General features: G+C 34.2%; 1 protein-coding gene and 1 long non-coding RNA gene across 3 annotated transcripts in view; one reads left to right on the forward strand and one right to left on the reverse strand.

Moving 5' to 3' along the window:
• LOC106869419 (sarcoplasmic calcium-binding proteins I, III, and IV) overlaps positions 1–11,190 on the reverse strand; it is a 70,351-nt gene extending 59,161 nt beyond the window's left edge. The window contains exon 1 of the mRNA XM_014915151.2: positions 11,093–11,190. The gene's annotated coding sequence lies outside the window, so the exon portion shown is untranslated. The remainder of the gene's footprint in view (positions 1–11,092) is intronic.
• Positions 11,191–12,201: 1,011 nt separating this feature from the next.
• Positions 12,202–17,500, forward strand: part of LOC106869420 (uncharacterized) — a 57,643-nt gene continuing 52,344 nt past the window's right edge. Inside the window, exon 1 of one of the 2 annotated variants that reach the window (XR_008265093.1) lies at positions 12,202–13,394. This is a non-coding gene — a long non-coding RNA (uncharacterized LOC106869420). The remainder of the gene's footprint in view (positions 13,395–17,500) is intronic. The other variant, XR_001409399.2, reaches the window with a different exon arrangement.

Raw genomic sequence — 17,500 nt, forward strand, 5'->3', positions numbered from 1 at the left:
AAACTAATGCCATTTTATTTTGGATAGGTATAATTACCAATACAGGAACATGTATCATACATCAAAATGAAGCTGGTCCTCTGTGGATCACATCCCTACTTCTCAACATAGTCACCGTTTCTCTCAATAGCAATGTTCCACCTTCGAATGAGAGCATGTATCCCTGCCCCGTAAAATTATGTTGACTATTCTTTCAGCCACTTCTTCACTACAGTTTTCACTCCCTCGTCACTGGAATAATATTTACCTCTCAAACCCTCTTTCATGGGGCCGAAGAGATAATAGGTTTTTTTTTTACACAGGATGTCACAGGATGTATGCAGTTGTACCTCTCCTTTCACACGTAAGTGTGAAATTGTGTGTGCGATGTGTGTAGATGTGTGTACGTGTGTGTGTGAGTGTGTGTGTACGTAAACGCGTATAGTCATGTTCTCAATCTATGATGCACAAATCTCCCATTCTAGACTCATTTTAACATGACACCAAAACAAGTCAGCGCTGGAACTCTATTGATTCAATATTTTATGATATCATAATCACCACACAAGACTGCTATCAACTAAATTAACTTAAATTAACTTAATTATTGTGTCTATGTTTAACACCACTTCACCAGCTACGAAACACTTAAATAAATATAAAATTATTCTAAATTTACAGGATATATTTTTCTGCAAATTATCTAGACGCGGTGTGTAATGGCATCTCATTATGAAACTCATATTAAATTCCAACCATATTCGACATTGTTCTTTTGTAAACAAGCCAGAGGACCTCAACATCATCTCTCGGTTTATTGGAAAGAACAATTACATCCGTCTCAAATCACTTCCCATTCGCTTAAAAGATGAAAAGACACTTTAATATCTCTAATCCTATATAACACTAAACAAAGTGATGGGGTTGTCACGGGTGGAATATATATAATCAAGCCTTATTCGATCGAGGACGCCGTGTGGCTAAGCTGTAAGAAGAGTAATATTGTCTTTTATTGAAGTAAGAATCAATGTGTTATATATTGGAGCCATTTTAAAATACCTAAACGCCATTATATTTCGTCAAACTTTCATAGTTTCCAAAGTTTAACTTTGACCATTCATTTACACATTTCGTTCTGGTGTGAGTAATAAGCTGTTTCGGAAGACTGAGATTTTTCCATGCATATCAAGAAGACTGGCGGTTGCCCCCCCCTCTCTCTATCATTATTTATTCAGAGTCTTAATAATAAGAATATTCTATTTTCTTCAATAGACGCACAGCCTGAAATGTTGAGAGCGTGCGCTCGTCTAATTCAGAGACACAGTACTCAGCTGGTACTTATTCTATCGACCCCGAAAGGATGAAAAACAAATCGACCTCAGCGAAATTCGAAAAAATGCTACTAAACATTCTTCCAACATGGTAACGATTCTGCTGGCTCGGCACCCATTTATTGCTTCTAATATAAGCATTAGACTATCAATTTTGAGGGGAAGGAATTTATCAATACCATCAATCTTCGTGGTTCACTGGGACTTCAGTTTATCAAACCTGGAAGCGTGAAATGCCTAGTTGTCTTCGTATGGATTTCGATTCTGAACGCAGTCAGTCGGAAGAAATATCGCCATGCATTTTTACCAGCATTCTTACGATTCTGCCAGCTCAATAATGACAATTCTTCGTATTGATACAAAGCCAGACATTTTAGAATAAGTCTATAAACCTTCATATTAGCAACATATTTTATCGATCACCGAAGCATGAAAAAATCGAAGTCGACCTCGTTAAGTTTTGAACTTAGAATGAAGGCGACGTAAGTGAAACCAAAAAGGCATTTTTGTATAATATTCCGCCTATTCGGCTGACCCTCTCTGCCCTAAGCAGTAATATAAATGCTGATTGAGTGATGGGGGTATACACACAAACAAGGTTGTTTTAATAGCTTAAGGACTGTATGGTTTTCCGCCAATGGCCGAAGCTGTGGCTTAACAGGAGCCACCTAAGTTCAGTACTTTCTTCAAAGATCGATATTTGCATAATATTCTGGTTTCAATTCCTCGCTTCCATATCATGTAGTTCTTCCTTTTTATTATCTTTTCATATTTTTTTATACTACTTTTCTTTGTTTTACCAATGATTTGCAATAACGGAACAATAGATCTATCGATCTTTAATTCCATTTCTATTAGATGCTTACACAGAAGCTGTCAAAGATTCTACAAAATATCTGAAGTTATTGTATATCATTGCGAATACATGATCACGTCACCTGGAGTTGATCGCAAAATTCATTGTTCATAAGACTGGAAGAATGAGGAGGAAGAAATACGCAGGAATTGTTCTAAGGCACAAGTAAATATATTTTGGAAAGGATAAAGAAATACCTCTTTTGGTGGAGCATTTCTTAATTCTATCGCCTCTGCCAAAACAGAATCACTCAACCGAGATGTACTAATATAATGTTTATTTTCATCAAAATGCTTCCAGCCATAGAAATTCGCCTCAGATATGGAAATATTACATATATTCTTTGAATAGGGATGTATATGATCTTTAAGAAGATTGTGTAGAGGTTTTTCATAAAAGAGAAGTTTAGCGGTGTGTGTAAACTGGTTTTGTTCGCTTGTTTGAAGAATGTGAGTTCTGTATTCTTGTATGAAGGTATGTATGTTTAAATGTATAGATGTATGTGTGTATGTACGTATGTATGCACGTATTAATGTATGTATGTCAAGGTGCCTTTGGAGTACGCATTTCTTAGAAAGAAATATGACATGTCACAAATGGGCACACGCATGCACACACGTATGTCTATATGCATACATACATAACTGCACAAAAATAGAACTTTGTGTGTGTGTGTGTGTGTGTGTGCGTGTGTGTGTGTTGGTTTGTGTGTGTGTGTGTGTGTGTTTGTGTGTGTGTGTTGGTGTGTGTGCGTATATCTGCGTGTATAGCTGCCTTTTTCTGTACATACTCAAACATACTATACACACATACATACAAACATACATACATAGTTATACGAACACGCATATAATTTGTGAGCATGTGTGTGTAAATATGTATGTATGGATATAAATATATATATATATATATGTGTGTGTGTGTGTGTGTGTGTGTGTGTGTGTGTGTGTGTACAGACACACATATGTAAAAGTATATATTTATGTATGTATATATATGTATGTGTATTATACACATACATACGTGCAAACACAAACATGCCTATATACACACATATACGCACTCACACACACACACGCCCATGTTCATACATTCATATATGCATGCACACATGTACATACTTACGGACATACATGTATAGATATATCAATCATAAAAAGTTATGGAAGAAACGCAAAGCGGAAGATATGAAATCTCTATGAATTACTCCTTCGAACTAAGGAATCTTTTGTGATAGGCGCAGAATATGAAGAACGATTAGTTTCGCCTGTTTGAGAAATACTCCGACCTATCTACATTCAAACTTGCATCACATTACAATAAATTTATACTAAAATAGATAACAAAACCTAATAGCCTGTTGTGTACGCAGATCACGAAACCTTCACGTCCTGCGTGTCGATTCGTGTACTGTTTGTATATCGAATAGTTTGTAATGTAGAGAGTGAAAAAAGTATGAGACTGTATGAATGGCTGCGAGGTTGTCGGAGAGATGGCTTCCAGGCAGCAACGCCATTATTTTGTATCCAGGCACCAACTCTGCAGCATGCTCTCTTAATAACAAATAGCGTGTGTATTTGTGGGTGTGTGGGTTATATAGGAATGCACGCCTGTATGTATGAATGTATGTGTGTGTTTATACAATATACATAAATATATATTAATAAACACGCAAACTGATACACACACACATATACATACACTCACGTAGACACACAAACACACACAGGTAAAAAAAAACATGTACACACAGAAACGGCAAGTAGGTCACTCAGAGAGGCACAGATTCTTCGATAGAAGCCGCAAAGCTAAATTTGTTTGAATCAGCATCCTTTTGTTTTTGTTATTGTTTTTTTTATTTGGCGTTCGTTTATCCCCCCACCCCCACCCCTGGGTAAAGGCTAAACAAGAAGAGGTATTATACATGACTCCAACTGTCTTTTTGTGTATGCAAGCTTGATTTCTCTGATCTGTCCTCTCATAATTTTGATAGATAATACGGCTTTGTGATCTATCTCGGGTGGGTCTTTATGCCAATAATAAACACACGCATTGATTCTAGCTCACTTCTATATATTTATATGTAAATTGTCAAGCATTTAATCACATTAACAAATTAACTCTATGATTAATCGCTCGGTCAATCAATCAATCAATCAATCAATCAGTCAATCAATCAATCAGCCAGGGCATAATGATCCGACCGAGATTCAACAGAATACGCTTCCACACATGAGTTCAGTTACATTAAGGATCTTGCAATCTCAATACAAAAACGAAATAGGGTGTTGAATTTAGGGCAATTTAGCTACCATTTCTTGCAGGTTGTCTCTTTCCGTTAACAAAATATTAAGTTAGTATAGGTAACAGTGTTACGTTAAGACGCTTAAATTCTAAACGTGTTAAATAATCACTACTTTGAGGAGAATCGAAGAAGCGACAAAAATCAAACAAACAAGTTAAATATTCAATAAGTATAAGATTTATTGATTTATCGATTGGTATTGTAAAACAGCAAATTTGCGCCCTTTCATTGCTTTGCGATGGAAACGCTGTGAACATATGGCTATTGGAAATATTAGAGATTAAAATTGCCACAGTCAAACGCTATAGTATATCTTCGCTTTGAAAGCAATTTTCTCAATAACCGCCGTTTCGTGATAAGAAAGAATTCTTTGAGTGAGTATATAGTTGCGCGCGCGTGTGTGTGTATATGTGTATGTGTGTGAGTGCGTGTGCGTATTTGTATGTCTGTGTATATATACGTATAGATATTGTAATAAAACTTATTAGTGTATGTTAGACATGGTGTTAACATTCTGATATAGAAATCGGGTATTTGAGATGTATAGAAAATATGAGTATTGTTTGTTTTTTTTTACACATTATAAACAAATGCACATACGTACATACATGCAAGCAAAACTAAGCCATACAAAGGTTCTAAAAATTTCAATACAAAACAGTTTTATTTAGAGGCGTAGGTAGTTCAAATTGTAAATGTTGCTTCCTTTTTACAAATCGTCTATTCGTTATAATCTCCATCACAAGAAATATATTTATGCCATCGTTAAATCCAATCCTCAAATCTTCTTTGAAAGACTTTAGTTGTGCACTGTTTTGTCTACTTCCTCTCAACCAATTCCAACGCATCTGCGTCACCAGATCGTTCTCCAAAAATATTGTCCTTCGTGAGACCGAGCAGAGGTGAGTGTCGGTGGTGCGGTGGGACGAGATCGGGACCACGCGGTGGATTGGGGGACCTGTGCCCAACCCAATATACCGGTTGCCTGGCTTGTTGCCAACGTAATATGTCTTCGTACTTTGTCATGATGCGTATCATTTACGAACTCTTCTTCGGTCACTTCCGCCTAATGATAGTCTTTGTGATGTCTCAATGAAGCGCTCGCTCGTCACGGTACAGATACTTTCAAGAAAATCAAAGCGAATGATGCCTTTGTCATCCAAACATTGTCACCATCACTTCCTGTATCGATCGCTGGAACTTGCAAAACTTCTAAAGTCCTGGATAAGAGATTTGCAGCCATTCCTTGAATTATGTCTTCCTTTTCAGGTCTTAAAGAGACACCAAAGTTTCATCAGACAAAGAAAAAGTGTCTTCATTGACTTTAAAAGCTTCCAGTAAATCAATTGAATTGTTCAGCAAGCTTACGGATTGCGAATCGTTTGTCAGCACGAATGATTTCGTCCACTTGCCGGCGATTCGTCAGTAGTCGTAGTTGATGGTTTTCACTATTGCTGATTTTCGTCCAACTCCGCACCTTGCTTTGTCAACAAAAGCACGCTGTGTCCTTTTGCGAATGTTCACGACTTCCACAGCCCTTTCGACAAAGACTGAATGACAACACGTCACTTCATGCAATGAGAAAGTAGGGTTAGTGTTATGGAGGTGTCACTCAACCAGCTTGATCACTCTGAATAGCATGCGCCCATAGATGAGAATTGATGCCCATCTTTGCATTATATTTTGGACAAATCACGTACGTTTGAAATTCATTATGCAGATTTTTCTATCGTAAATTTTTTGCTTCTTATCGTCGATATGAGTCAGCTATAATACTTATTAAACCTGATAGCCTAATACTAGTTGAGTCTCTGCTTTTGACATTCTCTTGCATAGAGCTGGTTTGAACGCGCAATCTTCAATTATGATATTAAATTCTACGCGAAAAATAAAAGTTCTGATTACTACACATTCGAAATTTTTTTTCCATTTGCAGGATGAATAATCATCTCTATCTTCGAAAACGCAAATTAGTCTTCAGAATCTATACGCAATTTGTATATGCGAAATAACATAAAAGCCAAATTTCTACAATGTATATCTTTTCTTCCACCATTCTGCTTCGACTAATTTGAAAGAATAAAGAATGTATGGACATTCATAGCGGAAAATTGTTTTATAGACAACAAATGAACGAAAGAAGAATGAAAACGTAGCATTGCAGAATAAGGCAACACGTTAAATAGTTTTTGATTACCGCAGCGGGCGCATCTTAGAAATTTAATATATTCATTCTTAGGTTATGTATTCATGTGCGTGTATGTACATACATATATATACACATATATATAAAGGTGTATATTATATATATATATATATATATTTGTGTTCTAAGTTATTTATCTGAAATTGCGTCATCGTGCGTTGACATTATCAGGTAGATTGTGGTTTATGTATTACTGGTAATTACATCAGGCAAAAGGTGTCACCAGTAAATCGGTAGAATCTGCCATTCTTCTCTTCATTGCTTCATTTCGATAATAAACTTATCTCCCAGTATCATAAATTTAGCTATAATTGATAAAGAACTAAAACTCCCATTACTATTACTAATAATAATGAAAATAATAATGGTTTTTTTTTTAACCCTGTTTTTCACAGTGGGAAAACAAGCAGAAAAACACGCAGAAAGGTTACACACACCAAATAAATAGCTAAATCAATGCATATATCTACACACATAAATCAGTATATACACACACAAGCACACACATACACACATATATATATGTATATATATATATATATATATATATATATATGTATATATATTACAAATATATATATACATGTATATCTATATATACATACATATATATATATATATATATATATATATATATATATATATATATATATATATATATATGTATGTATGTATATATGTGATTGAATGAAAGGGGGACTGTAGTGTAAATATGCCAAATGAATCTTGTATGTTTTGTTCTATAGAAAAGCAATCATTACGTAAGGTTGAGTATGAAATTGGCTGTATATTGTGAAAGGTGTTTTAGCCCATAGAATATTATGAGCCATAAAATATATACTGGACATTATGCTGAAAAAGAAAACAGGTTTCTGTGTATACAATATAAATATGCATATATGTGTGTATGTGCGCCTGAGTGTGTGTATGTGTGTGTATGATATATATTTGTTTTTTATATATTTATTTGTATATATGAATATATATGTATGTATGAATGTATATTTAAAACTTGTTATTTTTTTATATAACACATTTATTAACAAGCCTATGTGGTATGTTTCTGTAAATATAGTTTATACTATGTATTATAGTACATTTTTTATATGATCTGAGTCCATGTTTATTATATTCTCTCTCTCTCTCTCTCTCTCTCTCTCTATCTATCTCTCTCTCTCTCTCTATCTTTCTCTCTCTCTCTCTCTCCATCTCTCCATCTCTCTAAGCCCCTGTTTTCTCCCTCCGTCCATCTCAAAGTCTCGCTTCTCGGCTAGCTCTCTCATTTCAATCGCTCGTTCTCAGTCGTTCTCTCTCTCTCTCTCTCTCTCTCTCTCTCTCTCTCTCTCTCTCTCTCTCTCTCTCTCTCAAATCCGCTTTAATCATGATACCTTAACAGGTACCTGCTCGCTACATTCTAAATGTTTATGACATCAAACAAATCCATTTGAAACCAATATCTGCATATTGATATTTTTCCTTTCAACCTTATATACTATATATTTCCTAGTTTTCAAATGAAGTTTTTCCACATCGCTACTTATAGACACATACATACATGCGTACAAAAATACACACACACACTCATAAATTCATACATTCATACATACATATAAAATTATATAGATATATATATATATCTGTGTGCGTGTGTGTTTGTGTATTCTTTTGTTCGTTTACTTGTTTCTGTCATCTGACTGCGGCCACGCTGGAGCACTGCCTGAAAGAGTATGTCTATGTGTATGTGTGTATGTGTATACGTATGTATGTGTGTGTATGTATGTATGTTTATGCTGTCGCGTTCTTCACTTGTATAAATATATATATATATATATATATATATATATATATATCAAAATAAGCAACAGGATATCCAGAGGGATTGCAGTACGATCGTTTCAAGCGACTCCATTCAATTCAACAATGCAACAATTACATCAATAGTGATTTATTCACTGTTTCTGAGATGATTGAGATATTTAAAGGTTCCGACAATAATAGCCACAAGGACGGGACAATGGCAACATTACAACTTTCGCTTTCCCAAATATGACATGAAAGAAGATGTTGGACTCCAGCTGGTTCCTGTTGGAAACGCAAATTTGGCCGTCCTGAATTACGATAAACTCTTCCCCCACTTTTCTCCCCTCTCTCTATTTCTATCCCTGTGATTGTTTGTGTGTTTATTCCAATATTTCTGCAAATACATTTAAGAAAACATTTGATGTACTTGTGCTTTAACCATGCAAGGGCGACCATTTGTGTGTCATCTGAAATTAATTGAAGCAATCACTGACCAATATATTGGACAATAAGTACCGATTGAGACTCATAACAATAGCAGCATAGAGAGAGACAGCAACGTCAGTACGTTCAGCGGTTGGTCAAATTTCCTTCCAATATTTCTGAAGAGCCTTCTCTTCTAATATTGATTTATTCTTTACTGGAATCGTGAATTTAACCGAATTCGCATTATATTTTGTTTCATCTCTTATTTATCATCATGTGACCCATTATTCCTGATGTTATACATTCTTTAGAATACTTTTCTTCGCCGTCTTCTTTTCAATTACAACATGCATCCTTACAAAACAAGCTACTCAGTTTCGTTTCCGATTCTCTCTTTCCACTATGGGTCTTTTTCCGTTTTCGACATAACTTCAACAATTTCTTCAGTAACAGTAACAATTTTACATCATTTATATTCTCAGCTTTGGTTTTTCTTCGGCCCCTTTCTTGGTTTTTTCCTTCCGGTTACCATATAAACTTACAATTTTGTTCTGGCCCCATTTCTTGTCTCTTGTAATCTTTAAAGTAAGCACCATTTTTCTTCCGTAATATTCTTTTCCACTATAACTTATTTTTATCTTCATCACTATATATTTCTACCTCATGATTACTTAATCTTTCTCATATTTTTTTCTCTTCAATTTCCTGTCTAACCATATTCTTCATCTTATACTATTCTCACGACTTTTGACTTCTCCAACTGGCTCAACCATTGTTTTTTTCACTCTGATATTTTTTTCTAGCTTAGAGGTCTTTCTTCTGTAACTGGTAACATCTTATTTTTCCTTTTATCTATGTATTAATTTTCTGTATCGCATTTCACCAGACTAGCAGATATCATGACAATTCTGCTGTCACTTTGACCATCTTTGTAACAGTAGTGCAGTAATAACCGCACTTATCTTGATGTGCCAAGAGACATTCACCTGAAGATCTAATTTCATTAACGCACTTCTACAATAAACTTTTATTTAAAATTACAGATAAAAAGACAGTAGTGTTGTTATCGAGAGACTATGCTAACCAAGTCTAAAAAGGACTCCTCCCCTTAAGGCATAGTTAACGTTAGAGGACGTCAACCCAGTACTGTCTCAGGTTATTATTGTTGTTGTTGTAATAATAATAATAATAATAATAATTATTATTATTATTATTATTATTATTATTATTATTATTATTATTATTATTATTATTGTTGTTGTTGTTGTTATTATTATTGGTAGTATTATTAGCATTATTAAGGTGGCGAGCTGGCAGAATCGTTAGCACGCTGGACGAAATGCTTGATGGTAATTTTGCCCGTTGCTATGTTCTGAGTTCAAATTCCGCCGAGGTCGACTTTGGCCTTCATCCTCTTTGGATCGATAAAATAAGTCCCAGTTGAACCCTAGGGTCGATGTAATCGACTCATCCTCACCCTCCCCAAGCTGCCCTTGTGGCAAAATTTGAAACTATTATTATTGTTCCTATTATTATTATCATTATTATTGTTCCTATTATTATTATTATTGTTCCTATTATTATTATCATTATTATTGTTCCTATTATTATTATTATTATTATTATTGTTCCTATTATTATTATCATTATTATTGTTCCTATTATTATTATTATTATTATTATTATTGTTCCTATTATTATTATTATTATTATTATTATTATTATTATTGTTCCTATTATTATTATTATTATTATTATTATTGTTGTTCCTATTATTATTATAACTGCTATCACTGCTATTAGTATAAATAATAATGCATTCAATTTACAGAAAGAAACAATCGTTCGTCAAAATAAGGTAAATGCTGGAATCGATATATATTTCTTTATTGCCCACAGGGGGCTAAACAGAGAGGGGACAAACATGGACAGACAAAGGGATTAAGTTATTTAATCGACCATGAAAGGATGAAAGGCCAAGTCGACCTCGGCGGAATTTGAACTCAGAACGTAAAGACAGACGAAATAGCCCGGTGTGCTAACGTTTCTACCTGCTCGATGCCTTTGTCGTGCAATGTATATTGTGTATTTGATTAAGAACCTGTAAAACTTAACTTCAACTCCTACGAAAATCATTTCAACTTAGGCTGCTGAAGCTACGAAAGTATAAATACCAGTGCATTACTTACCGATCACTCGACTGCTCTCTACTGCCAAATCTGCCCTTTTGAGATAATATAAGGATCTATCTATCTATATATATATATATATATGTGTGTGTGTGTGTTATTTCATCTGCAGCCTCATTTTATTATATGCATCTACATGAATTAGAATTTAGGCTTTTTCTCCCTAATCTATTCGACTGATAATCATTATTTCTCCTTCAGTAACAGATAAATTATCTCCTCTCCAACACTCAGCCCACGCACCAGACACATGCATACACAAATAATTACCTGCACATAAATGTGAATATAAATATATATATATATATATATATATATATATATATTTATATATAAATATGCATATAAGTATATATACGCTTACACAGACACAGACACGTAAGGTCATGAGTTCAATTCCTGGCGACGCGTTGTGTTCTTGAGCAAGACACTTTATTTCATGTTGCTCTTATGTAATAGCTTGCAGTTGTACAATTGATTTTATGCATACGTGTGCTTCAAACGTATTGTATGCTATAGATGTGTGCACGTATGTGTGTGAGTATATGTGCAAGTATCTGTGTGCATGCGTTTTCATGTGTGTGTGTGTAGTGAGTATGTATGATTCCTGTTATGTTAGTATGCGGTGAATTCACTATGGAGGTCGACTTTGCCTTTCATCCTTTAAAGATCGATAAATTAAGTACCAGTTGCGTACTGCTGTCCATCTAATCGACTGGCCCCTCCCCAAAAATTTCAGGTCTTGTACCTAGAATAGTAAAGAATGTTGAATACTTTGAGATACGTTTTCCACCAAAGATAATTTCAACTGTTTGGATATAAAATGTATTTTTGTACATTCCACGGTCCAATTTGTGTTATATATCTCCCTTACGTGACTCATATCGTTATACCGATGGTTAACATAAGTATTCTCTCCTTTTTTACATATCCCAATGAGAAATTCACTTCACAAAGCAGAACAAGCAGAACGTTCCGTAGCGTGCGCCATGCCACGAAGTAAAATGGCAGCAAATTGCTTGATAACGTGTTTCATAACTCGACTCCGTTTATTCCTTCCCTGTATAGACTTAGTATTTTTATTCCCAGCTGATTTTAATTTACATAAATATATTTTGATTGCACGTATGTCTTTTTTTTTTCCTATCGAGCTGACACATATATATATACAAAACTCATACCTAGCTACATGTATACCACATGTCTGTGTTTGTGTTTGTGTGTGTACATGTGGATGTGTACATGAAACGAAGTGGATGAAACAAATGCGTGTGATTTGTTTTACGAATTGCGATGATAAGGCCCACGCCGTTTTCGCTTTGACCAGAAACACAACACAAAGGCACTACAACAGCAAAGAGGTGTGTCCTACTGAAGCTGCCCACTAGTTATTCGATGTACTGAGGTCTGCCTGAAAAAATACCCGCCCACCAAGCACTGTGTTTATCCACCGGCTTTAGGAAATCTGCTATTGAGAAAAATATGAGGGAGACGAAGAGATAAATCTAATACGTCAGTACTTTATACATATCGATTGGTCGATTTAGATTGGATAAAAAAAACTATATTGACCTCGGCGAGGTTTGAACTCAAGACGCAGCACTCCATAAATATGTGATGGATGTGTGAATCTTGCTTTGAATGTATCACTTGTTACTTCGATGTTTCACTTCATATTTAGTCCTCCTACATAACTATTGCCTTGAAAGAACACGAGCTTACGTCAGCTCCCATTTTAAAGACATGGTTTTGATCAGTTGCCGTTATATTTGATTTTGACTGTGTGCTACATAAACGGTTATTTAAAGCTGTTGATTGGTTTGGGTTCTTTGGGCACCGAAATCTAACTTTCGTATTCTTCCGATTTTAGACAACGAGAATATTATCAATGTCAGATACACCAACCAATTGACCAATAAGTATTTAATAACACTGCAGTAATTTTTAAAAAGAGATTTTAAAAAGAAGAAACACTCGACAACCTGGATCTACCATCGAATCTAGCTACGGAAAACAGGAAGGCCAACGAATTAGCAAATGAGAAAACGACACCCATAGACACAAACATAATAAAATAACATTTAGAAATCTAAACTATAAGTATATACAAATATATGAATACGATTCATTATTCATTTTAAAAGTTCACGAAATACAATGAAAGTTTCAAAATAAATTTACATTGTTTATCTCGGGCATCCGTAAAAAGAAGCAATAATCTTATATCCCCGGACATACAGAAAGACGACATCACAGAGATAGAAGGTTTAGCTTCGAAGTCACTATCCACGTTTGACCTCAGGTAAGATGACTAAAATTAACTAAGAAACTTAGACTTTGACCCCTCTCAGTTTTATAAATGTTATTGCTTATGTTTTCACATTTATTGCATTTGCAGATTAATGTCTGATATAGCAGATAATGGAAAGTAGAAGTTTCTAGAAGCTATTTTATTCGCTCTAACGCCAATAAATCCTTCAAACATCATAAAATACTATAAACGTAAATGAAAATAGCCTGGTGGTACAAAGAATGTCATTCGGTTGGCTTAGTTCATGGAACATTTTTGACAGAAATATGTCCGAATATAGCATGGTAATGTTACGTTCAAGATATATAAGTCTATAAAAGAATACATTATTTATTAGAATTATCATTGCTCTCGTTCATATTAACCTATTTGTTATATAACTTTCTTGAAACGTTCACCGGATGAGTATGTAAGTATATATATGCATACCTTCACACAAACACTGAGGCGCATACATATATAGATATACGTGTGTGTGAGTGAAAGAGTGAATGAGTGTGCGTGCGTGTGTTGAAGAACGTACGTGTGTGTATGTGTATAAATATATATGTATATGTATACGCATGTATATATGTATATATATATATATATAATCAACGGCAGCATTCGTCCTATTTTTGGGACTGCCATATTGGCTTGGCAATAACTGTTAATATATATACATATATATATAATGGCGACAGTAAATTCGAAGTTCTTGTTTTTTTTCAAACAGTGATAAGAAGACACAGGTTTACCTTATACAAGTTAAACTACGAATATGGAAAGTACGGAATTATCAGTAAAAGCGCAACCTTAACAATTTTTGTTTACATTTAATAATCACAACAACTTAAAAAACATAATTTAGGGACTCTTTTTCATACTTTCACAACTCATTAGATTAATTACTATAATCATGTTAAGTTTCCTCAATACAGACACAATACTCAATTTCTACTCAGCTATAACGCTATGACCATCCGTCAAGAAGAGGAGAATGGGTGTTGCAAAGGTTCGTGTGTTTATGCATAGCTATGACTGATTATCAAAGTCGCAGTCGAAATTAGAAGCATAAAGAAGGGGCATGCCCTGAATTGCCACTTTGAAGACGGTTTGGACAGCGTTCTCACATCTGGATTCTGGAATCATTTGCCTTGGTGGCAATTATAAGAATGTTGTAGACGCTATGCTTTCCAAAGTGAATTACTAACACAATATTGGAAAATACGATACGAAAATTGTATCGAGAAGCACATGAAACATTCCAAATCATATCTAAATGATTGTTCGACAATAAGAAAGAAGCATATAAAAGAATGTTGTAGAAAATTGAAATGTAGTCAGTCTTTGGATGATAAAGCTATTACAAAATACGTGAGAGAAAAATACACTATATTGAAACATTCATAAATTATAGAACTAATAGGATATAGAAAAGAAATTTTTGAAATATGAATATCAATTTAGTGTTATCATAAGAATATTTAAGATTATATAATACTGAAGAACAATCGAAATAAAAGCGTTACAGATATGAGGATTGTGTTAGACAGCGTTGTTTAGTGATGGCTGTAAGAACTCGACTGATTTTCAGTACTCTTTTGGTAACGGCAAGATCATTAACTATATCGATAGTGTATTTGTTCAGGGTTTTAATAAAGCCTTTGTGTAATGAACAGAAAGAAAACAATTGCTTAGAAACAACCAAAGAAGGGACTGATCATGATTGAGCGAAGAGAAATCTGAGCTTTAGTTTTCTTAGAACACCCGAAGAAAGTAAATGATATATATTAGATGTAAATGTAAGAAAAAAGAATTTTTATGGAAAGAACTTGATGTGGAAATAGTAAAGGAAGTCACCGAAGGAACTGCAGAATTAATAGCTCACGTCTGTAACTTCTTTCTAAGAACTTGTAGATTTGTCAATGAAACGAATAATTGCTGAAGTTATTATATCATTCGATAAAATTAGATATACACATCATTTTACAAATTATAGGTTTGTTTCATTAGTTTCCCATTTTTCCAAGATATTTTGAACATTCTTTTTTCTGAAAGAAATAATAAATTCATTACAAAGCACGAATTAGTGATTGACAGTCAATATAGATTCGGAACGAGTAGGTCAACCTCTTTGGCTCTAATATAATTAATTGATGAAATTACTAATTGTGTAGTCAAAAAGAGTATCCAGTGGGAGTATTTTTAGATCTAAATATGTTTTGTGTGGTGTTCATCACAATACGTTACTCGATAAATTGGAAAGGTATGGTATCAATTTGGTGTTAATTGGTTAGGAAGCTATTTATGAGGCGTAGGACAATTTGTAGAGATAGGAGAGCATAAGTCATCATGTATGGAACTTAATTGTCGAACACATCATGAATCGATATTAGGCTCGAAATTGTTCATTTTGTAATTAAATGAAAGATGCAGAGAACAGAAAAGTATTCTAAACTCTCTCTCGCTTCGTAAAACGTTTAATTTAGCGTTATGATGATGATTTAATATAAGGATGAACTGGCGTTATACAAGCTTCCAATAACTGAAAGGTAATTAGGATCTTTGTAATGAGTAGAAAATATTAATAAATACGTATATTTTAAGCATCTTCTTCAGTATTCTTAAAATCAAGAATTAAACTTCGCAAGATGCCGTGCTTTAATATGGACCTAGAAGTGATTATCTCCCTTACAATACCTACCGCCAGGGCTCACGCCTTCCAAAAATATAAAAGTATTTTTTTATTGACAGACGACAGAAATATTTTTATTCTGAGGAAAGTTTACAAAAATATTTGATAAAAGTCACAATAGAAATGAGGAAACTGAAACGGTGAGTTGACATTAGAACAAAATTATCATTAAATTTAACTAAAAAAACAGATTCGGAAATTTTTAATTAATCCCTCAGTTACAAGTAATGATAGATAACATCAATAAAGAATGAATAGATGAATTTAATTTCTGATGTTAAGCTGCAAAATCTGTTAGAATCTCATATAAAACGAAAGGTGTATGAAACAGTTCTTTAGATGAGGTATTAGATTATCAGACTGGACCTTCAAAACCACTACAGGAATTTCTATATATTTTGTTCATTCTACAGTGTGGACAAAATAGTATATCTTTAGATGTTATCTGCGAAAGATTCGTAAATTTTATGTGAAATTTTCTTAGTCGCCCGTTAGAAACATAAACTGGAAATAAACACCACACAATCGGAAATCGGCACGGGTAATTTGGTAACATTTTAGAGGTTTGTATTAGCATATGTCGATGACAAGGAGACCATCTGATATAATCGTTAGAGCATAGGAAAAACATGTTAAAAATGGCTTTACCCGACTATGTTTTATTTGTTGCTATTTCTTCGAATTTATCTATTTAATTGTAGCTTGACCAAGTTTTACGCTCATCAGCAAATGAACCGTGCGATGTTCCAATATAAGAATGAATTCATTTCCACCATTCAGAGAATGGCAATATTGGAGTTCATATCCAATGACATCGCCCACATCTCAATGTGCTTTCAAATGTGACGTCTAGGACCAGCGCAGCTGAAGGTCTTCCCGCGTCCGAGTTTGTTAAATTTACAACATTCCGTAAGGGGCACAGGTCCGGTTTCTCGGATTCTCTGGCGTATATATTCCTCCTTGGTCGGGACACCAGTCTGTTACAAGAGTGTTCATTCTTACAAACCGAGTGAACGGGAGCAACGTGAAGTAAAGTGCTTTGCTCAACAACACAGGGCATCACTCTCAGTTCTCAGTCAAGATATCGAAATTACAATACTGTGGTCATGACTCCAACATCGTAAAGACTAAGCAATGTGCCTCCTCATTTTATCTATGTATATAAGATAATATAAGTGATATATGAATATATGCATATATACATACATATATGTACATACCTACATATATATGTATATATACATGTATATATGGGTAAGGACATCAAAAAAACGTAGACAAAATGAAAAACGAGAACATAAAAAACAGAACCATACAAAACGAACATTTTGTCAAGCAACGAAAGAAACAAACAGAGAAACGAGACAGGCAGCATAAAGAACATTCCCTTCATCAGTTGTCCCTTGTTTTATCTACTCCG

Source organism: Octopus bimaculoides, chromosome 10 (genome assembly GCF_001194135.2).
Source record: "Octopus bimaculoides isolate UCB-OBI-ISO-001 chromosome 10, ASM119413v2, whole genome shotgun sequence".
Taxonomy (NCBI): domain Eukaryota; kingdom Metazoa; phylum Mollusca; class Cephalopoda; order Octopoda; family Octopodidae; genus Octopus; species Octopus bimaculoides.